At 62.2% G+C, this 22809-nt stretch overlaps 1 protein-coding gene and 1 long non-coding RNA gene across 2 annotated transcripts in view; one reads left to right on the forward strand and one right to left on the reverse strand.

The window, feature by feature from the left end:
* Positions 1 to 11815, reverse strand: part of LOC142364082 (uncharacterized) — a 34769-nt gene extending 22954 nt beyond the window's left edge. The window contains exons 1-2 of the long non-coding RNA XR_012766135.1: positions 11738 to 11815; positions 11242 to 11353 (exon numbers count right to left, since the gene is read on the reverse strand). This is a non-coding gene — a long non-coding RNA (uncharacterized LOC142364082). The remainder of the gene's footprint in view (positions 1 to 11241; positions 11354 to 11737) is intronic.
* The window catches only part of PAFAH1B2 (platelet activating factor acetylhydrolase 1b catalytic subunit 2), a 640582-nt gene that overhangs the window by 441589 nt on the left and 176184 nt on the right, over positions 1 to 22809 (forward strand). The window lies entirely within an intron of this gene.

Below are 22809 nucleotides of genomic sequence, written 5' to 3' on the forward strand. Positions count from 1 at the left end.
AGCGCTCGGACGTCAGCGTGGACCCAGCCCTCCCCGTCGCACGAGGGCTGCTTTTGAGCCAGCTCGGGGTTCCCAAGCTCAGCGCCCGCGCGTTTCAACCCGGCTCGGCCACCCGGGTCACCTGAAAAACGCCCTAATGAAGCCTCCGCGGCGCGCCAAGAGCAGGGCGCAGGGAGGCAACCTCGGCAGCCCCCGCGGGGTTTGCTGCGGGCTGCGGCCCCCGGGCACCCCCGGGCTCCCCGCGAGGGTCTCTCGTGCCTGCCCAGCTCCAGAAGCACCAGGAAGGTGACTCGGGGGCAGAAACCCGCTTTATTTTAAAGCCTTTAAGGGAATATCGAGAAGAATGGAAAGGTGTTTTGAGCTTTCTTTTTTTGCCAAACTCCGGGAAAATAAAAAGCTTTTAAAATAAATAGCTGACAACGCCTCTTATTTGAGTAATTCTTTGCCAGCAATAAATGTGTCACTCTGAAGTGCTTTATTTAGAAACAAAAAAATGTTTTTCTTTGTGGAGCGCTCCGCATTACATCAAACTAAAGGCTGGAAGCAAAATTCTCCTCCTCTCGCCGCATACCCCTCCCTGCATGATACATTCATATATTCTCCTGTAATCTGATCTGGGTGATAAAAATAGAAAAAAAAGAAAAAACCAGAGAGACATCTGGCTCTCCCACACATCTGACATTTCCCTTTATGCCTGGTTTAACTTTTTTATGACTGCCTGGGTTCGCTTCATTGGAGAATTTCTCCCTTCAAATGAGTTTCCTGTTTTATGTTAGAAATTTTCCTTTAGACAAACCTGGTAATTTTTCAAGCTGAAATGTGTACGTTTTAAGTACTTAGGAAGTTTAAGGATCTGACTGATGGGGGCATAAATCTGAGTTTATTCACGCTGGAGTCCCCGTGTCTAACCGATCCTTTGAAAAAACGAGAGCGGCAAGGAAGAGCCCAGCGTCTTTCTCACTTGGTTTACAGCAGGAAAAAGCAGCCCAAACTGCCAGCCCGCTGAGGAACTGGCTGGTGCCTGCCCACGCTCCCAGCCTGGCCGTGCTCGCGCCGGGGGAAGGCAGCACTCGCGCTCTCTCCAGCGGGTACTCGTTTGACGATGCCGAGGGGGCCGACGTGGTCCCCTGGCCATGGCCGGTTCGGGGGCGCTGGGCGGGGACGCGCGGCGGCCGGAGCCCCGGCTCTGCGGACGGGTGCCGCTGCATCCCCCCCGCACCCATCGCAGCCGCTCTTCAGCTCCCTGCTGACGGACGTCGCGCTCGCGTCGCGCAAGATCCCATCACGAATAACAGCGGGAAGCCCTGTGGCTGGCTCGTAAGGAGGGGGAACTAAAAATGATCCGAAAAGGCAGGGACTTCGGGGGCCAGAGTTATTTCTGGCGTAGAGTAGGGAAGACAAAGCCCCCAACAGGGCTTCTGGCGGCGGAAAACGAGCGCCGTGCCACCGCGCGGGCCCGCGAACAGCGCGCAGGTTGCCGTGAGCCGCCGGGTGACACTGCCAGGGAACCCTCCATCGTGCCTCCGCAAGGCACCCGCTACGGCGCGTGAGGATATCACACATTCGTGCCACCGCAGCGGCCGCCAAGGCTGGGGGCTGTTTGTTTAAAGCCAGCGTCCCCAGGATGAGACCTCCAAAGCCAGATAAAGCTCATTTCTGAAAGGTCTTGTAGCAAGGCAGAACTTTCGGGAAGGGCACCGCTCTGGGTTTGGAGAGCTCTCCTCCTCCTCCTCGTGCCCTGAGCCTGCCTCGCCGGCTGCGCTCGCAGCCCCCGAGCCTCCCGGGCTCCCCGGCCACCACGCACGCCAGCACCCAGGCATCGTCCCGGCCCAGCCGCGGGGCCGGCAGCACGGGCCGGCGCTCTCACGCTCTCCCTCCTGCGCCTGGAAATGGGAGACAGACCCATGGCCTTCGGCTGGGTGGCCGGTGCCAGCGGTTAGCGCCGAACTCGCTAGTCCCGACCCTCCAGCTAATTCTGCCGGTGGAGGCGGCCGCGTGCCCCCCCCCCCAGGACCAGGGCAATGCCTCCAGCGCCCCGGGGGTCCCGCGTCCCCCTGCCCGCTGCCGAGCGGCCTCAGGAGAGAGCGGCTGGGGGCCCGGGGGGCTCCTGCAGACTCCATTCGGGCAGAGGCCCAGCTCTCGGGTCTCGTCCAAGCGCCTAATTAAATTTTCAGAGCGCTGACTGCTCGGGATCCAACACAAATAGCCGCAGAAGCCAGAGGGGAGGCGGGGAGAGGGGAGAAAAGGAGGGAGAAACCTAGAATAAATAAATTAATTAAACAAACACGCAGGGAAAGAAAGAGCAGAGGGAAAATGGAACCACCGGCAGCCTCGGCCGCCCGAGCAGTCATTAGCAGCGGGAGAGGAGGGAAGTGTCTCGCTGTCTGGGGCTGTCATCCTTCATCCTGACGAGCACTTAGGGAGTCGCGACCCCTTTCAGCATCTCCATACAGGCAATCAGCCCCGCGCATCGGTCACTGCCGATCGCTCGCCACCTCTCCGCCTCGTTACAGGGATACGTGGGAAAAAAGGGAAATCATCTCATTGGGAAGCGGGGAGGGGGGCGGCTGCGGCCACGCCACCCTCCCGCCTGCAGCTCGCGCCGAAGGCAGAGCCGGCAGCCGAGGCGAGAGCTGCCGAGGCTCGGCCCCCGGTCGCTGCCCGCAGCCCTGGGGGTGCCCCCCGGCCCCCGCGCCCCGGGAGCAGGCGCAGGGAGCAGCGCGTCTATTTTTGCAGACGCCTACGCGCGGTCGGCCGTCTCTGGGAGGCCGAGCTGTCAGCAAACAGCGATTTCGACGGGCTTTAAAGGGAAAAAACACACCCGGTGTCATCTGCCGAGAAGGAGCCCGGGAGCAGCTTGCGGGGAGGCCGAGAGACGGGGGGCTGCGGGATGGCTGTGACGAGCGAGCAGTAGGGAAGGAGAACGTGCAAGCTGCCGCGCTGCCGGCGCTCCGCGGGCTGCAGCTTTCACTGGGGCCGCTCCCCGGCAGCACAGCTCGTTACCTCCCTGCCTCAGCTCCCTCGGTGCTTTATTACGATCCGAAAGCAGCGCGGTTAGCGCCGGCGAGAGAGGCTGCGTTGACAGCCCCGGCGCGCGGGCCTCCCGCTCCGCTCGCCGCCGGCGTGTTTGCCGAGCGCTGACAACGGGCGGATCACCGGGAGCAAGCCCGGCTCGGCGGGTCCAGCGCCAAGAGGCAGGAGGACGCGGCCATTCCGGGCTTGTTCCAGCCAAGGAAACCCGCGGGGCGGGCGGCTGGAAGCCTCGCTCTTCTAATTAACTCGGCCGCTTGATGACCCAGCGGCACGAGGACCGCGCTTGCCCAAGGAGGGGATGCTCTCCAGAAGCTTGGGTCTGGTCTGCACCGCAAAACAGCGCGGGCCGTGCAGCGCGCTGCCTCCGGGAAGAGCTCTTTGCTCCCCGGCAGACCCTCCTGCTCGGCCGCCATGGCTCGCACCGCAGGCAGCGCGTCCCGCGCCGGAGCCGCGTGCTCCTCAGCAGCCCCGGCCCCGCAGCCCACGTCCCTGCCCCGCTGTCCCCGGGCGCTGCCGCTCCCCGCGGAGGTCTGCCGGGAGTCGGTGCTCCCTCTCAGCGACGCGGCAGCTGCGGACGCGCCGAAACGCCTCCGCATTCCCTCTGCAAACGCCGCTTCTTGCCGGGAACGCGTGTGCCGCTCGACTGTTTGCTCCTCGCCAACGCCAAGCGGGCCGGGCGCTCCGACACCTCCGGAGCAAACAGCGTGCGGTTATTTAAGCACAAAAAGCAAACATTCTGCCAGTGAAATGCGGAGGGGGAAGAAAGCAAAGGGATGGACGCGTGTGTGTGTGCTGGAGGACGATGCAGAGCGTCGGGACCAGCCTGCCTGCTCCTTCTCGCGCAGCCCAGCCCGTGCCCAGCGCGTCGCAGCCAGCGGGCATTGCCACCCCCAGGCACCTCGGCCATGGAGCCACTGCGGGTCAGGCGTTTAATTTTTATTTATTTGTTCCCCTAATGTTACCCTGCAGAAAGTGAATCTCCGTTCCAGTTTATTCTGCTCCCATAAAGGGGCATCAGTTACACCGCGAGTCCAATTTATTCTTTTCTATGTATTCATTAAATCCCGGTTAGTTGCTGCGTTATTTAATGGAATTGATGATGTAATTAAGCTGCAGGCAGACACTAACAGCCAGAACCGTCAGGGAGGTTGAGGATCCTTTACTGCCCTGTTCCCGGTGTTATACGGCTGCTAATTTCATATCAATCGCTCTACCCGGCTGGTTCAAACCGCCCCCTGACGCACACCGAATACCCAGAGCCCAGCTCCAGAGCAGCCCGGGCGCGGCGCTGCCGTGCCCGCCACTTCGGCCTCGCTGCAACGTCCCCACACGCGCCAAGTGCCCCGACGGCGTTCTGCGGCGTGGCATCCAGGCTTCCTTTGCTTGGCTCAGCGTCCTCCACCCATCTATCAGAACACACGGTCCGCGAGAGCATTTTCTTTTCTTAGTACAAAAACGCCTGTGCTGGCTTCTTCTGAACTGATCCTGATTTACACCAACAGAGGCTAGAAGAGCTCCGGCCCCCCCGCTCACCCGTGAGCGAGACGCGTGAGCCTCGGCTTCCGCAGCGCGGGAATAACGCTCTGGCTTCATTGCTGGGGGCTGGGACAGGAGGAGCAACGGGGGATGGACGCTTTGCAAATCGCTCCGAGCCTCACCGACGGGGCGGTTGTCATTCTTGGGAGCGCATCAGCTCCGCAGACGGGAGCAGCTCTACAGCGCATGCCTAACCCAACTTCCACCCCTCTGCGGGCAGCTCGCGCCGGCACAGCGGGGAGGCTCGCAGCAGCCGGCAGTCCTGCCCAGCCGCTCTCCTGCGCAGAAATCCTCCTCTTCCCCCGCGCGGCCGAACACGCTCTGCGCCCTCCGCTCCCCTTCCCCTGGTAGAGGGAAGCGTAAACCCAAGGCGGCGGCTGCAGCAATCGCCCCTTACCCCCGGCTGCGACAAAGGCAGCGCCAAGGGGTTTCCCACCTGCGTCCCCGCCTCGGGCTCGCAGCGGCCCCCCGTGCTCCCCCCAGCAGCCACGCTCCCCCCCGGGCACGGTGCACACTCCTCCTCGCCTGCTGAAGCTTGCCCCCCACCAGCACGACCAAGGGTGGGCTTTGCCAGCCGAGGAGGAGGTGGCCAGCGCTGTGCGGTGGCAAGAAGCTGTCGTGGGGCAATGCCCGTGCTCTGCATGGGCAGCTGCAGCTCCTTCCCTGCTCCCGGAGCGACGCCGAACGTCCCAAATGCGGGGCAGGACCAAGGTGAAGTGGTGATAATCATAACTGCCACTGCGTGGAGAGATTGCTTCCCGATGCCTTATCTGCCCGGAGAGGAGATATCAGCAGCCGGCATCTTATCAGGCTGCAATTACCAGGCCTAGATTTGCACTAATTGGCTCTCTGGAGTAAAGTTACCTCCAATCTGCGTGTTATGGGTGCTCAGCGGGAAGCGATTTACAGCCCAACAGGCTAGGCGGGAGGATCTAACGAGGAGCAGCGGCAGCCACCAGCAAGGGAGCCAGGGACACCTTGCCAGAGCCGTTTGCCAGCTCCCGAGGGCACCGCTCTGGGGAAAAGCCATGGCTTTCGGGAAGAAAGATGGCCGCAGGCTCTGCCGGTGCTCTGTCATTAGCGGGTATTCGCCTGGTGACCTTCAGCCGGTCAGAGCTTGGCACCCTGGTGACTCCCGCAGCGCAGCAACGCGGCAGACGGTGACCGAGACGCTGCTCCGCTCCTGCGGGCTGGGTCACCCTGTGCCACCCTGGTCGGAGCGGACAAGGAGCCCAGGGTGCCCCGGGCGCACCCTCACCTCGCCGTCTGCTCGTCGGCTTTTGGCGATGCTTGGCTCACACTATGGCCTCCTATAATCGCGTGTAATGGCCTTCGGGGGGGGTGGAATCCAAACTGGGGGCGGCCGCACTGCGGGGAAGGACGCAGGGGCTGGGGAGGCTGCGAGGCGACCCAGAACGGAAAGCGCCGTGCAAGCTCGGGAAGTTGCTGTGCTGTTTTATTGCAGCGGCAGCTAAAAAGCAGAGAATAAGAGAACCACACGGAGAAGCTAAGGTAGGGATGGTTAAAAAAAAAAAAAAATCTGTTTTCGGAACTGAAAACACCCTCAAAAATCACAGACTCATCATCTGGGCGATGGGAGCTGGCAGGGCAGAGAGGGGGCCCTTCCCTGGGGCAAGATTTTTAATAACTTCCCAGCTACGGGAGGCTGCCAGCCAGTCTCGGCTGGAAGATTTTCTTCACCCAGCTGGATCTTGCAGCCTTGTTACATCATTAACTCACCGGGATAATTTCTGAGGAGGGGTTGGCTTGGGGTCTGTTTGATTTCCTTCCCCACAAACCTCCCAGGTCCACCTCTGCGCTGTTCTGCTCTGCGAGGGAGAAGCAAGGCTCTGCCCCTCGCGTCCTGCTGGACCGACGCACGGGCCGGCACGCTTCTCCCGGGTAGGGGTGTGCTGGCGCCGCGCTCCGCGGCTCCATCGCCGGCCTCGGCAGACGAGCAGTGGGAAGGGCTCCTGCTTGGTGGGTCCTGCCCGCTCTGCCCTCGAAGCCCGTCTCAGCAGGCTGCGATGCTGCGGTGGCAGCAGCGGCTCGGAGCCGCCCGGTTCCCGCGTCCTGCTCCACAGCTGACGCTTCAATTGACAGAGCTGGGCTTGAGAAGAAATTCTTCTTTCAGATCACATTAGCAGCAATCATAGTAGTCCTTCTTTCTTTTTTATGTCTAAAGAAATTCCTGGCTATTGCCAGGGCTCAAGGTCAACGCTTTCCTTTCTCCAGCTCTCGCTGTCACACGTCTGTTCCGCTTCTCCTTTTCTATAGATGTGGACTTTGCAACAGGCGCCGCGAGATGTTCCGTGGCCTCCGGTAAATGAAGCTTTTCTGTAAACCCCCCCGAGCTGTCGTGTGCACACCCGAGATAATGGGGCCCTGCATCCCTCCCCGGCGCCCGAAGAATGGTCTTGGCCACACGTAGAACGGGTTGGGGCTTTCCTTACCTTCAGCTGAGGACTTGGGATCCGATGCTTTTTTGCTTTAATGCTTGGTTTCAAGAGCCAAGCGCACGGAAATCCGCCCCGCAAACAGGATTTTGGGACCGTCTGGGCGTGCATCCACCTCTCGTGTGCTGCGAGTCCGGCCAGCTTCGGCTCTAGTAGACCACCGACAAAAGTAACTCTAGGTCGTATTTTTAGTCCTTACCAAATTATTACTGGAGAAAGACCCTACAGGCGTGAGTTTCCCAGCTAATCACAGAATCACAGAATGGTAGGGGTTGGCAGGGACCTCTGTGGGTTCATCTAGTCCAACCCCCTGCCGAACCAGGGTCACCCACAGCAGGCTGTAGAGGACCTTGTCCAGGCGGGTCTTGAATATCTCCAGAGAAGGAGACTCCACAACCTCCCTGGGCAGCCTGTTCCAGGGCTCCATCGGTTAATCTAACTGCTGCTCTTGCATCCATTTTAAATGAGTTGCCTTTTAATTCTGTCAAGCCTCCGCTTGGTCTTGCGGCACAGGGAAGGATAAATATTGCTCTGACTACAGGAGACAAAGTGGCTTTGGCTGAGAAAATGTGCCTGGGGGGAAAGCCGCTCTGGCCTGGCCGCGGTGGCTGAGACGGGTGGAGGGGCAGGTTCTGCTGAAGGCTGCTCCCCGCGCCCTGTCCCGGCTCCGTGACTCGTCCTTGGCTCCGAGGGATCACTCGAGGGGAATTTGATCTCCGTTAAAGCCAACTCGTGTGTCACTGCAAGGAGCGGTGACGAGGAGCTCAACTAGTGCGGAGGGGGAGGCGATGTCTGTGATGTCTTGTTTGCCTTGTCCATCAGGCGCGTGCTTATCCGCGTGGGTGTGTGCCCACCCCCGAAGGGCGACCGGAGAGATCGGTGCGGTCAGCGCAAGGCCCCTCCATCCCCTTAGGGGTTGGCGACAGGGTTCGACGCATCGCCGTTCATCGGCGAGGGGAGAGACGGATCGTGCAGACGCGCCATGGCACCGTTAATGCTTTTAATCCTCTGTGAGCACAGGGCCGGGGAGCAGTTTCATTTCCTTAAGTGTAGACACCGTTTGCAGATTTGGCTCAGGGAATGGATTTCTTCCAAGCGGAACCAACCCACGAGGTCACCACAAGCCAGCACCGTACGGGCAAACGGCACGTCCTTCCCTTCCAGGCAGCCTTGGGCCCGCTTCTCCCGTTCTGCGAAGATCCAGCGCCGGCCTTCTTCCCTTCACTGGTTTCGTTCTTCCGCGGACAGAGGAGTTTCCCGTGTTCGGCGCATGCAGTCACCCTGCTCCGCTCGCATTTCCCAGCGCGGCGAGGCCGAGCGCTGCGCTGCCCGGGGACGTGTCCCATTTTCTGCTTTCTGCTCCGGCAGCGCTAGCGAGCCCGCGCTGCTTCGGAGAGGGCCGCGCCGCGCCGCTCCCCGCCCGGAGCACCTCTTCCGTCCGCCCGGCTGCGGGCGCTGGGTTGTTTGTCCTACCTGGGGGGGATGCGGGGCTCTTGGATCATCCCGGATTACTGCAGCGTTCCGAGCTTCCAGAGCTGGATGCTCTGGAGACAAAAGTGGGTCACGTACAGCGGTGCGCTGCCGATGCTTTGATGCACGGGGGAAGCGGGGAGGCCGGGAGAGGATGGAGGGGCTGGCTGGCGCGTGGCTTGCACGGTGCAGGCTCCGGCGAGCCGCTGTCCGCCTGCCTGGGCTGTGCTGTAACTGGAATTACTGGGAGGTCAAGGCACGAGCCGGCCTCTCCCCTGCCCAGCGCTGAGCTTCGTCCTTTCGCTGCACGCCGGGCTCTGCGCCGCTGCGGGCGATGGCAGGAGGTGCTGGGAGGTGGGAATCACGCCCGGCCGCGTCCCCATCACGTATTCCCTCAGATGTGTTCTGCTGCTAATGAAATAATGTAAGGGACATCATTCTCCGTCACTTCCAGTTACGGCCCCCCGCGCAGCAGCCTGCCAGCACTCCCCTTCTTCGCGAGCGCAACAAACCTCGGCTAAAAAGAAAGGCCATTAATAATAATTACCCGCAAAGAAGAAAAAAAATAACCCCTCTCTCTCTTCCTCCTCTCTTTTAATGAGCCCTAAAAAAATAAGTTCCTTAATTGAAAAGCTTTCTACTTTGGAGACAGCAGCAACACTTCAGAGCAGCCCGGGCAGCTCCGGTGAGGGAAGATGAAACGAGGGAAGGTGGCAGCCAGCGCCTCACCGGGGTGCGGGAGCCAGACCTCAAAGCCAGGGGCCACGCGGACGCCGTCGCCAACGCGCTGGGAGCCATCAGCACGGCGCTAATCGGATTGAAGGGAGGCGGCCGGTGGAGGGAACGCCAGCAGGCAAACAGCCCCGGAACAAACACCGTGAGAGACGGGAGTTTCGGCGACGCGAGGAGGAGCGGGTCCCGGGCGCGGGTGCAGCGGGAGACCCCCGGTGCCGCCCATGCCCGCGGCGAGGAGTCCCCGGGCTGGGGCGATGCGCGGGAGGACGCGCGCCCGTCCCTTAGCAGCACCTCTCCCTGCAGGCTTCTCACGCAGCCGCCGTCATCCAATCTACAGCAAAACTCGTCGAGGGCGGGGATTAATCTCCTCTGGCCTGGAAGGGGCCGGAGGATTTATGAACCCCCTGTCTGGGGGCGAAGGGCCCTCTTGGTAAATGGCTTGCTAAGCGTTCGGCCCTCCTCCTCCTCCCTCGCGGCGGCTGGGCAGCGTCCCGCCGGGACTGCGGAGCCGGGAGCGAGGGGGGAAGAACAGGGATGGCAGCAGGGACGCTGAGCCCGGCGTGACGCTCGCTCTGCGGTCTGCAGGCTGGGACTGGGTGACAGCCCCCAAGCGTGACAACGGGCACCAGGAGGATTAATTTAAACCTTTGCTCCGGAGCAGCGAGGCTGGAAACCGCGAGCTGTCAGCACGGCGTGCCTCGCACCAGACTGTTTCCCCTTTCCAGCTCATAACTATTGAGCTAAAGCTTTATCAGGCAGCAAGACAGACCCAGCAGCCACCGCTCCGCGTGCTTTGCTGAATGGGTCATTGAGAACCGCCACGGCCACACAGCCCCTGTCCGTCACGGTAACTCATTCCCCGTGCGGGGTGGCCTTCCTCCCCGCGGCACTCACCGCCTGGCAGCGGCCCAGCCCCGGGCAGAACGTGCTTCCACCGAGGCTCGGTCGATCGCCTCCCGCGTTTGGCTACTCACCCGCCGGATTAACGGGGTGTGGGATGCGGCAACGCGCTCTTCCCGACGGCATCGACCTCCCTCCCCGCGGGAGGCGAGACCCGAGGCTGCAACCCTGCGTGCCCAGCCTGCCGGGCATCCTCTGCCCCGCGCTGGGCACCTGTGAACAACCAGAACCCCTCAGGACACTTTCAGAAAGCAGCACACTTCGAAGACGACAGGGAGAGCCGGGGCGGACTCAGCACCCAGACGCGTTGATGCTCCTCTCCCACCCCTTCCCACATTTCCAGTTCAAACCATTTTGTGCCCTTGCTCGGATGCGAGACGTTGCCCAGGACTCCTCAAAGTCCTGCGGAGACGTTGCTCACTTGCCCAGAGGTATCTAACCTTGCCCCTAGTCTTGAAGCGAGTCCCTGGACAGCCTTCAGCCTCCGGCCGGAGGATGCCCGTCCGTTTCCCCGCAGGCTCTGTGCCTCCCGCTGCTCAGCGCGCTCTGGACCCTGCTCCGGCTCCTTCCCGTCTCTCCCGTAATCCTAGCTCTCCCCACCCATTTCAGAGACAGCGCAGGCTTCTCCCGGAGTGCTGAGCCAGGCCCTAACGCTTCCCCTCGCCAGCTCTCCGCCGCTCTCCCACCGCTTTGGGCTGGCGAGGAGTCGCTCCGCGGCGCCCGGAGCCGAGTCGCTTTTCCTCGCCACCCGCTCCAGCCAAGCCAGGTCGCTGCACCCGTGCTGGGTGCTGGGGCGATGCTGCTGCTCTATTGCCTCATTACGGCGCAGCGCATACGCAATTAGCAGAAGCTCAAAGGATCCGTTTCGTTATTGTTACGCAGGCAAATGCCTTCCCCGTCAGACGCCACGGCTCGGTGACGCCGCCTCGCTGCGCTGCTCCTTGAAGCACCCATCTAAACGGGACCTGAACATCGCTCAGGTAAACGGCTCGAGGAGGGAAATGGGTGCAACAGCCCGCTGCAGAGTTAGCGCGGGCTCTGCCTCCCAAACTGGCTCGGAGAAATTAGCAGGCAGGAAGGAAGGCTCAGACGAAACAATGAACCTGCTTACCTGCTCATTAATTTAATCTTTTCTTTTTTCTTCCCCTCTTCCAGCCTCGTGGTTTCTGTAGCTGTAGAATAACCAGAGAACAGCAAAGTCCTAGATGAAAGGGAGACTAGGCCTGGAAGAACAAAGATTAAAGGAGAGTTTTTAGGATTAGTCTTTGATTATTGGGTGTTTTTTTTTTTATCTGGGGCCTGGGTGATTATTCCTGCTCCTCTCTGAGCAATCCTTCCGGGCGCATGCGAGGGAGCACGCGGGCTCTCGAGCGAGCTCGGAGCGTCCTGGCAAGGAGACGGCAGTAGATGCGCGTTCGCAGCGGCGCGGGCAGCCAGAGCCCCGCGCGCTGCCGGGACCCAGCGCCTTTTCCCGGCACCTGGGCAGGGACGCGGCCTCCTCCCGGGCCACCCCCAGACCCGGAGGCTCCTCGGGCACAGAGGGGAGCGGGGAGGTGGGCGCAGGGCTGACCGGCGTCACGGGGAACGCTCCCAGCAGCGTGCCTTACCCGCTCCGCTGGCACAGGTTCCGGTGCGAAGGTCCAGCCCAGCACCAGAGGAACAGGTCCCAGCTCTGCTCATCTCGAGGAGGACGAGAAGAGGCTGCTTCAGAGAAGTTCCTGCAAGAGATGCACGGATGCGTGGGGTTCTATGGGGAGCAGCGTTTGCCTGGGCAACGGGGTTTGGAGGCCAGCCTGGAAAGCAGGCTGGGCACCAGCGGGAGGGCTCGGGGTCTGGAGATGAAGAGCCGGAGCGGGGTGCGGGTGGCTGCGGCCCCAGGAAAGCATGGGGGAGGTGGGGGGAGGCTCCCACCCCAGCCTGCACAGGCAGGGCGGTGGCTGGGCAAAGCTGAACACCGCCAATTAATTAGCGTTTATTTAGCCAACATCCTCGGAGTGTTTCCCAAGCCAGCGCCAAGCCAAACAAACACAGCAGTGAAACCGAGTGAATCGCCTTGCTGAAAAAACCAACGATTTCCTCGCTAAGGAAGCCGGCAGGAGGACAGCCCCGAGCCCGGCGCAGCACCCAAGGCTCGGTGGCTCGGCACGGGTGCTCCCCAGCACGCCAGCACCCACGTCCTCCTCGGCCGCCCGCTCCCTCACGCAGGGAAGAGCCGCGGCATCGGATCGATGAAGCGTCGAGACGGAGAAGGCTGAGCCGGGCTCGGAAGATGATTTATGATCTCGCAGACGGTCTGAAGTGGTGTGGCTGGGTTTCTTACTCTAATGGCTTCTCAGGGAGCGGGGCCCAGCTGGGCGACTGCCTCGGTCCCCCCATCGATTTTTGGGGGAAGGGTGTGCTTTTCTCATCGCGCCCTTCTCCAGGCATCGCCCGGCGGGTGCCGGTCCCCGGCTCCAGCCCCGCGGAGCCCGGGCAGCCTCTCCCTTCCACCACAAGTCCTCCGCCGCAAGCCGGGGAGTGAAAGGTTCATTTCGCAAGCGCTTCCACCTCCCCCTCACTCGTCGAGCAAAGGAGGAGGAAGAGCCCAGGAAGAAGACAGAGTTCGTAAATTAATCAGCTCAGTTTTCCAACTAATGCCCTCTATGTTTTGCATAATAACACAAAGCTTTATTCAGAGACAACAGCCTCCCACATCAAAGATCCCTCTCTCCCGTTCTGAACCCTTGCGCCCTTCTCCTTGCAATTAATACAGAAAGATCTAAACGAAGTTACGGGGAGCAGCTTGCAGATACCGTCTCGAGCGAGGAAGCAGGGCTGGCTCTGCTGGGCAGGCAGGACCACCGGAGCGGCTTTGCTCGCTGCTCCCTGCCTGCAGGGACCTGCCCTGCTCCTGCTCGGCCGCGTGGGCAGGCGGAATCGCCGCGGCTCGTGGTGCTCCTCATCCCACCGAGCTGCCATCGCCGGCCAGCGGGCAGCTCGGAGCGGGGAGCAGCTGAATCTGATTCCGCAGTCTCAGAGCCCGCAGAGCTTTGCGTCACGCGCCGGGACAGGCTCGGGTGCCCTTCTTTACCCCGCTCCCCGCGGCTCCTGGCGGGGGGCACACAGCCAAGGGCACCCCCCCGCCCTTCGTCAACTGATTTAGTCACAAAGCTTCGCCACGAAGGTCGACGTTTCGCACCGGAGGAGCCCACACGCGACTCGTGGCTGCTGCCAGGGCTGAGGAAGCGAAGGCAGCAGCGGACACAGCCGCCCTGCACCCAGGGCAGCAAGACCCTCGCCACCCCTCCAGCCGAGACGAAGCCTCCCGCTCGCTCCCCTCCGTCCTCCCGCGACCGAGAGCCCGGCCAGCCCCGGCAGTGCGGGGACCGCAGCTCTGGTGGGCTCCCGAGCCCCCTCTGCCCCGCACTGGGAGCTCTCCCTCCGCGATCCCGCGGGCTGAGCTCTCCCAGTGCTGTTCTTGGATCTCTGCAAAATGCTAATTGCTGTGCCTGACCTCCCCGGGATAACAAGGGAAAACCTCCCCTAATTAGCACTGCAGTCTGTGGGCGAGAGAAACCAAATGTTGACTGTAGAGTGGCTGCACGTACTGTAAATTCCAACATATGCTGGGGAAAAACGCCGCCTAAATAAGGCTTCAGAAGCACGGGGTGTTGAAATAATAATGAATACCCACTGCTGCTTATTACAGAACAGAAAGTTCACCAGAGGCAAAGCTGCGGCTGCGGGTCCCCCTCCCTGCCAGGGCTTGCTGCGCGGGGCGGCAGCGGCGGAGCGGGAATCCCCGGGACGCGGAGCGGGCTCGCGGGCGCGCGCGCTCCGCACGGGCAGCGGAGACAGGGCTTCCAGCGTCCCTGCGAGCCGGGCAGCGATCGCCGCCCTCGGGTCGCCGACGCGGAGACGGGGCCGAAGGGCCGGGGGCAGACGACGTGCCTGGGGCTGCGCTCTGAGACGCGATGGGGACTTCAGGCACCCCGGGCTCGCGCGGATGGACAACCCTGGGCTGGGTGCAAGTGGGGGAGACCCAGGGCGTCGCGATTCGGGAGCCGGAGACAGATGGAGCGAGAGGGAGTCGTGGGAACAGGTTAGCTAGCAAAAGGCAGAACGCCTTGCAGCGACGGCGAGGGAGGACGGAGCCTGCCAGCTTCAGCCAGGGCTAAAGCCCTTTTTGGTGTAGCTCCACTGACTTGCACGAAACCCCAGCAGAGAAACAGCCTCCACCACCTGCCTTAGAGCTGCGCGAAATCCCTCCGGGTTTTTCACCTCGTTGTGCACATCCTTCCGTCTACAAGGCGCCAGGGCTTTGGAGGTACCAGCACCTCCTAGCAGGAGCAGGCCCACCAAATGAGTAAGCACCAGTGCGATGCTGCTGCCCGCTCCGTCGGGCTGCGGGCCCCCTACCCGCCCGGGACCCCCGGCCATTTTCCATCCCCCACGCAGGCACGAGGCGACGGCAGCAGCAAAGGCCAAAGTGGCTGCTGCGGTGTCCCTGGAGAGGAACCCCTGGGGTGGCTGCGGTGAGGACCTGCAGCCAGCAAGGAGATGTTCTCCAGCACTTCTGGGTTTCCGCTGGTCACTTGCGGCAGTCCAAAGCATATAAAATATTTATCTGCTCCTAATTAGGAGTAATTGCCACTTAACCTAGAGGAGGGATGTGCCCAGCGTGCCCGGCAGCTCAGTACGTTTTCTGCTGAATAGCCCTCGCTGCAGCTAATTAAAGGGCTGCTGGCTGCCTGGCCTCTCGCAGGCGTGCAGAGAAAGGGCCGAGAGGGTTTGTTTTAGTGAGCAGGACCTCGCGTACCGAGCTGCCAGCACTCACAGCCGAGGTCTGCAGGCTCCACTCAAAGGCGCCCGAAAGCAAAGCTGGCCTTGCCTCACCTGTAATGCCGGTGCCATCGTCCCCTCGCCTCCTCTGCAATTCAGCTCCAGCTCAGGGTGTCTCCTCGCCCATTTTCCACCTCCAAGGAGACCTTGTCCCCCAGCTCCATCCCGCCGGGAGCGGGCTCGGGCCGTGCTGCTCCTTGCTCAGCTGCCCCGGCCCCTCTGCCGCTCCCCGGAGAGCTGGCAACAGGATGCCCAGCTAACAGCTCCTCAGTCAGAATTATTTAATAAAAATAAAATGCTTGGTTATCGCTTTGCGAGTAAAAAATCCTCCGGTAGGTCAGGGCTGGCTTTGCTATTCCTGCCCTGAGCTGCTCACCACGTGCCGAGCCGGTGTGCCCGAGCCCACCCTTCCCGCCCGCCGCTCTCCCCGCGGCTCCGCGCTGTCCCGGGCTCCGGGAGCCGGACAGGGCAGCCCCCTGCCCCGCGCAGAGCATCCAGACCCCTTCCCGCAGCTGGTGAGCCAACGGAGATTGCCGCTGAACAGAAGTTATCCCAGCGTGTCCTCTGGGAGAGGGCTGTGCCCGTCACCCCCGCTGCACGCCTCGGCGGGGGCAAAGCCAACGGCTGCCGTGCCGCCACCGCCTCGGGCTGCGCGCCCGCCCGAGCACCTCCAGCGATCAAACCAGCTTCACCGGCGTTCCGCCCGGCTCCGGGGAGAATCCCGAGCTCCCGTTGCTTCCACGGCCCCGACGCAGCCTGAGTGAGCAAGCGCGCCGTGAAAGGGCCCTGCAGGTCAGCGGCCCGGCGCCTTTTGATCCCACGGATGAAGGAGAACTCGAACCGGGAGGGAAATAATTCTCTTACATGCCAAGAACTGGAAAGATGAAAAACAGAGTCCTCCTCAAACTGCATCAAAAATTCGCGATCCAAACAACGGCAGTGAGTGAGGAAGCAAACGAGAGCCAGCACACATCCCCAGACACCCGCTGAAATATTTCGTCTCCACACCTCCAGACATGGTCCGTAGCTGCCTTCCAAGTCCCGTGCTTCCTCGCAATGAATCAGCTCCCTTTCCAGAACATGTACTATTTTCACACTGAAAATTGAAAGCCACAGTTTTTAGCTGATGGCAGATATTCAGACACACGCCACTTCGCTGAACCCCCTTCTGACAAACCCTTTCGGCTGGGACGGGCCAGCTTTAGCTCAAAGGAACACGCAAGGAAGGATGCCCAGCCAGCTGTTCCGCAGAGGCTACCGCTCTGTCCCGCACGGATCTCCCGGGGATCCTTCGTCCCAGCCGTGCCAAGCTCTGCCCAAGCCCCAGCCCCAAGGGACGCAGCGATCCCCCACGCTGCTCCCTTTCCTACCCCGTCCTTCTCGCGGGGGACAAACCCTCGCTCGGACTCACGCCGGGCCCGGCTGCTGCCGGCAGACAAAGGGTTTCAGACCTCGCCGGCCCCGGGAAGCAGCCGCTCCTGGCCGCTCCCGGCCATCCATCACGGCCGACAGCCTTCCCCCACGGCCGGAGGTCGCTTCTCACCGCGTTCCTTAGAAGGGCTTTGGCGCTGGTTGGAAACTCATAAATACCACGCTGCAAGCCCGGGTAGGGCTCATGATGGATGGCTGCTTCACAGGCATGCCAGAGGCTTTGACCTAATTGTCACTGAAATACTTCCTGATTAACTAATAGATAAAAGCCAATTAAAACTCCTGCTCTTCCCAGAGTCCCTGCCGGCAACTTTCTCCCCTTCTGAAGCTCTCTGCCAGCGGGGCCAGGCTGGGGGCAGCGGCTCTGGCCAGGCACGGACGCTCTGCCCACCACCCTCCCTGCAGCACGGGTGCTCCTCATCGTCTCCGAGGCAGGGGGTGCCGGGAGGAGGCTCTGGGGAGGTCCCGCCAGACCCAAGGGGGTTTCTCAGCTGGTCCAAGGGTGCACAAGCCCTCTGGAGAGACCTTTAAACTGGAGGGCAGTCACAGCAGGGAGGGCGTGCTTCATCCCCTCTCTTTTTCCATTTTCTTCCCGCGCTGAATAGAACCACTTGCGGGATGATCCCGGGGAGCGCGAAGCTCTGCAACCCACGCTGCTCCCGGCCTGGGGAGACCGCTTCCAGCGGCGAGAAGGTGGAGGAAGGCCTGCGGCCTTTTGCACATCACCCTCCGCTGTCTCCCAGCCAGGTGCCGGGTCCACGTCGAAGTTTTTCATCTCCAACATCAGTGCGAGGAAGGCTTGGGAAGACCCCGGCGTTTCACAAGGTGACACGAAGCCACAGGGAAACTCAATACCTGGGTTTTACTTCCACTTTTCCCTGGTTCTTCCCCTTCCCCTGGTTTTCTGAAAATAATCTCTAGGCAATGCGCTCCGTCCCGCTGGGCTGCTTGATATCGCTGGCGGCGTTTGCCAGTTGACTCTCTCCCGCTGAGATCAAGCCTCTTATCTGGGATTAAGCCTGTAGCTCAGGAGCGCAGCTAGGAAGCGTGCTGTCGGAGCGGGCAGCCGGGGCGAGCAAGCCAAAGTCACCGGCACCCGCGGGACCGGCAGCGGCGCAGCAGAAGCAGAGCTGCGCCGGCACCGGGGACGTCGCGGCACGGCTCAGCTCCAGGCGACGCGAACGCGTGACGGTGGGTCTCCGAGGAGGGCAAGGGGTGAGGAAGCTGAGCACGTCTGGAGAGGCAAAGCAGAGCTGCGCGGATCTGGCTGAGGTCACGGGAAATTCTCCGATGTGCCCGCTGCGAGGAGAGCGGATCTATAGCCGAGACCTTCCCAGCGCAGCTCTGCGCCTGGAAGGGGCCGCGGCGGAGGGCAAGAGCAGAAAGCGGGGTTTCTCCCCACTGCACCGCGCTGCCGGGGTTCGCTCAGCCCCCGCTGAGCTTCCCGAGGCAAGGGCCAGCCGGCACTGGCTGCGATGGCAGCCGTGATGACACCCACCCCGTCGCCCGAAGCCTCTGTCAGTTTAGCTGCGGCACGGTCCCAAAAAGTTATTTAAAAAACCTCACAGGCAGGAGGAAAAGGCTGAAAACACCAAGAGGAGCCAGTCGGTGCTGCCGCGGAGGTGAAGCGCAGCTTTCCTTGGGCGGGTATTTCCACCAGACAGCAGGTCCACATCTCCGCGCCCAGCCAGCTCCCGGCCCACCCCGCTGCCGAGGCACCCCTGGCCCCCAGACCCCAGCCGGGGGTCCCGCCAGCACCACTGCTGAGCAGGAAGCCCTCCAGCAGAGCTCTGCAGGCAGGACACCAAGCTCTCGCCACTTCCCCCATTCCCTGCTCCTGACCCAGCTCCACAGGCTGGATCGGCTTGAGCGGGCTCGTCACGGCCAGTGCCAGCTCCACGGAGCCGCGGCGGTGGCAGCCGGGCAGGAAAACGCCGGCGCAGAGAAGGTCAGCAGCTCCGCGGGAGCCGGCGCGGGAGCCCCGACGCCCTTCCCGCCAGCGCGGCAGGGATGCAGGAGGCCCGGGCCGTGCCCTCGCACCGCTCCCGGCGTGGGAGCGGGCGAAACGAGCTGCCGGCTCCCCGCAGGCCCCCTCGCCGGAGGGTCTGTGCCCCCCGCCGCCAAGGAGCCCGCTCGCCCGCCGGTGCCACCGCCCGAGCCCGGCTCCGCAGAAGCGGCCATCGAGGCCGTTTGCTGCTTTACACAGGCTATCATGTGCTGTGCCGCAGCGGGGGACTGTAAATGACTTTATAGTTATTGTTCCTCAAATTGGACACCCCCTTGGAGCTCAGATAATATGAGATGAAACAGCCTGCGGGAGGCTGCAGTCAAGTGGAACAGTGATGGAGGCTTTTTTTTCCCCTTCTGAGCAGAAACACTCCACCTATTTACTTCTCCTCCACACCTCCTCCTCCTCCTCGCCGTCACCGCCTGGAGCGGAGCCGCGCCTGGCAGTGACCAGGGTGAGCCGGGGTGTGATCGCCGAGCAACCCGCGCTGCCCGAACGGCCGAGTCCTGCGTGCCGGGGTGTGGAACCGGCGCTGACATGCCCTAAAATCACACGCTAAAAAGAAAAAACCCCGTCAGCCTCGCAGCGGCCTCCCACACGTATCCCGAGGCAGCGGGAGACGAGGCCGGGCTGTGGAGGCGGATGGCCCTGCCTGCCAGGGGAGGGCTTCTGGGGGGCACCCGGGACCCTCCGCGGGCAGGCACGCACCCACCAGCGCCCACACCGCCTGCTTTCCGGCATACGGATTTCCCTGCGCCCACGGCCAGCGAGCCCCCCGCTCCCCGAGCCCCCCGGCCCCGGGGAGGGAGCGGGGCGGCGATGGGGCCAGCCAGAGGCTCGCAGCAGGGCTGCCCGCGCCGGAGCCTCGCGGGAAGCCGAGCGGAGGGAGAGCTCCCACCAGAGAGCCCTTCTGTTTGCCTTCTTCCACGGCAGATCTGATGATTTAAATTAGGTCTCGATTCTTGTTTAAATTATAGTTTACTGTTCTGCGCCCCGCTCAGAAGTGAATTACCTTAAGCAGCAGTATTAATAACACGGTTATAATTAAGCTTCATTACTGTAGGCAGTTTGCTGAAACAAATTGCTTCTTCATTATTATTATGGCACCTTTGGTAAAAAGACATTTCCCCAGAATGCGACCTTGATGCTTTATATAGCAGAAGCTGGGAGATGATAGAGATGTAAGGATGAATTAGCATCTTTTACCTTCTAGATCAAGCTCATTAAAAGGAAAGCAACTCAAGTCAAAACCAAGCAGCCTTGATGGAAATTTTAATCTGAGCGAAATGGATAATGAATAGGTTTGAACTTTTCCTGACATTTTTATGGCGGTGCTTTATTTATGTTACGCTTCTGCTAAAACATAAATAAATAAAGCAGGGGCAGGGTGGAGGACGGGCGGGCGACGGGCTGCCCGCCCTGGGGCGGCCGCGCAGCGGCCAGGGCACCGAGCGGCTCCCAGAGCCGGGCAGAACCCCCGTTAAAGCCCGCTGTGCCGAAGGGCAGCGAAGCTCCGGGTTACCCCTTCCACCCCCACGCTGCGTCCGCAGTCCCCGCAGCGCTCAACCCTCGCCCCGCAGCAGACGGGTCCCGAGGTGCCCCGGGCTCCCCACGCCACTTGTGACTGCCACCACGCACAAACTCTCCTGCCAACGCTGCTCGCAGGTGACGCCCGCTTGGACGAAAAACCTTCCCCACCCCTGCTGACCCCCTGCGAGAGAGGGGCCCACGTCACCGGAGAGCAAACAGCTCTGGGGGAGGAGGGCTGGTTTCGCAGTGGGCGCAGAGCTCCCAGGGGCCTCCAGCCAAAGCCCTCACCCAGGCAGCCCCGCCGCAGCCGCCCTCGCGCCTCACGCTCCCTCCAGCTATTAAAGCTAAGCGAGACATTAATTTTTGCATTATAAGCGCTCAACAACTGAAATGGGGCATCACGGAGGGGATGCAAGTAGATATTTAGAGCCCAGGAAGATAAGGGCAAAGCAGTTTTGGAAAAGATGGGATTTAAAGCTCACCGAGAGAGGAAACAGTTTAAGGAGCACAGGGGGGAGAAGGGGACGCCGCCCCAGCAAGACTCACTCAGAGCTGGGTGCTTTGCTCAGCTCAGCCAAACCAGCACAGCCAAGGGGAAACACGCGGAACCGAAAGAAACCACCTTTCTCCTGCCCCCAAAAGAGGCCCTGAGCCCATCTCCTTCCCCGGCAGGTCACATTGCCGAGCCAGCCTGGAGGACAGCCTCACAGACAGACAGACGGACGGACGGATGGATGGACAGACGGACTCACTGGCTCCCTGGAGCATCCCCAGCAGCAGCCGCTCTCCTCCGCCAGCCCTCAGAAGGAGGGATGGTGCCGGCAGCACCCTCTTAAAGCCGCCGGCAACGCGTGGCAGCTGCCCTCCGGACCAGGTGCTCTGCCTTCAGCCCCTGACGAGCCGGGCAGCCCCTTCCTCACCCCGGGCTGGTGCTCGGGGGTCCGCTCTGCGCACCCCGGCTCTCGCGTGCTGCCGCACGGGCGAGGAAAGCTCCCTCATCCCAAAAGTCAGCAGCTGCCCCCGCGAGCCCCCGGCAGCCCTCTGTGAGTGACTGTTAGCGTGCAATTAAACCACCTTCTCAAAAGGTTACCGATAAAAATATTTCTCCCCATTGTTAAACGGGGCATTTATCGGGCCTCGCCGTGACCTTTAGCGTGACAGGATTTATCGCCGTCCCTGCCGAGGCTCTGGGCTCGCCCCAAGCGTGGAGCCAGGCGCAGGGGTGCGCAGGGGCTGGGTCCCTCCGCCCGGGCAGGAGCCGGCCCCCCGCTTCGGTGCCGCGGTGTAAACGCTTCGACGTACGCGAGGTTTCCCCGTCGGACGCACCCCGAGCGCGGGCGGGCTTCCCTCCCGCTGGATCCCTGCGCCGGGGCGGCTCTCGTACCGGTGTGCCCAGTCCCCGAGCCGGAGCGCCGTGGGGTCCTGGTGCGGGGGCCAAGCGCTCCCGAAAAGCGCATCTGCGTCCCCGCGCTTTCCTGGGACCTTCAGCCTCGCGAGGGGACAGTCTGCGCTTACGCAAGACGTTCCCCTTCCAAACCCGCGCTGGAAAGCTCCCCGTCTCCGCAGGCGCGTGCCTCCGCGTGCCCGTGTACGCACACTCCTTAAACAAATGCTAGCTATCAATTTCTCTGAGTGCTTACTCGGATAATAGCTGTATTTATCATTTAGCATCTCTGGATGCAGTTCAAGTTGAAAATCTATTACGGGTGTTATGATATTTAATAACTGTGTTTCATTTTCAAATGCAATAAAAAATAAAGATAAGGAGATTCTGTTGAAAGCCCCCTCCCAGGCTCTGAATCCGTCTCTGTCACCGGCACGCTGGGTGACCTTGGAGAGGTCGCTCCTTCTCTCCGCGCCGGAGCCTCCGGATGCGGAAGACGGAGATAATCGTGCGATCGGCTGCCCGGGGGTGTTGTGAAGCCTCATTCTTAATTAATGTTTACGGAGTGACTTCATCTCCCTAGACAGCAGGGGCGAGCTCGTGTTGGGGTTTCGTCTGAGAGCAGCTGGACCCCTCCGACGCGGTGCCGCAGCCGAGCGGTACGGGATGGGCCACCGTCCCCTGGTCGCGTGGGAGCAGCGACGAGGTAGCGACGGCGCCCGGGACGGGGTAGGGCTCTGCCACACCCCGCCATGTTCTCACCCAGCCCTCGCTCGCTCGCTCTTCCCGTACGTGCCCACACGCGAGAGCATCGTCGCTAAATCACCTCTCACGCTGGCCAGAAGTCCCCGGGCCGCCCCTCAGCAGGACGCTTTACGGTGACGCAGCGGCTGGGTGACAGCAACGGAGGCCGGGGGCCAGGATCAGGGCTCGGCGATCAACAACGGCCTCCGCTCGCCAGCAGCCCCCGGGAAGCAGCGGCCGCCACATCCATCACGGACACGGACCCTGGCCCCGGGGCGGCTGTGGCACTGGTGGATGGTGGTGCCTGCAGGCTGCCAGTGCCGCCTCCGGACTGGGAAGACCCCAGGGCCAGTTCCGGAGGCATGGTGCCAGCGCTGCTCTCCCACGCCGAGCTGAGCAGCAGTCGGCACGGAGAGGCGGCGAAAGGAGGAGACGGCGCGGGAGGAAGGGCTGGAGCGATCTTTCCCCCCCGGCTGCCGGCGTCGTCTCGGCGAGCGGTCCCGAATAGCGACGAGCAGCTCGCGGCGCTTTGCCTGCCTCCCGCAACGGCAGCGGCGGCTGGGACGCTCGGGAGGGAGGGATGCTCGCGGCCGCGCGGCGAGGGCTGCGGAGCTCCGGAACGGCCCCTTGGTGCCACTTGCCCTCTGCTCTGGGCGCTGGTGACGACCTCGGCACAGCCAAGGCACCCGCTTGGCAATCGGGCTCGGTCCGCACGGACACGCGGCGCTGGCAGCTCCACGCGGGGCGCGGAGAGCCCGCAC

Source organism: Opisthocomus hoazin, chromosome 24 (assembly GCF_030867145.1).
Source record: "Opisthocomus hoazin isolate bOpiHoa1 chromosome 24, bOpiHoa1.hap1, whole genome shotgun sequence".
NCBI classification, from domain to species: domain Eukaryota; kingdom Metazoa; phylum Chordata; class Aves; order Opisthocomiformes; family Opisthocomidae; genus Opisthocomus; species Opisthocomus hoazin.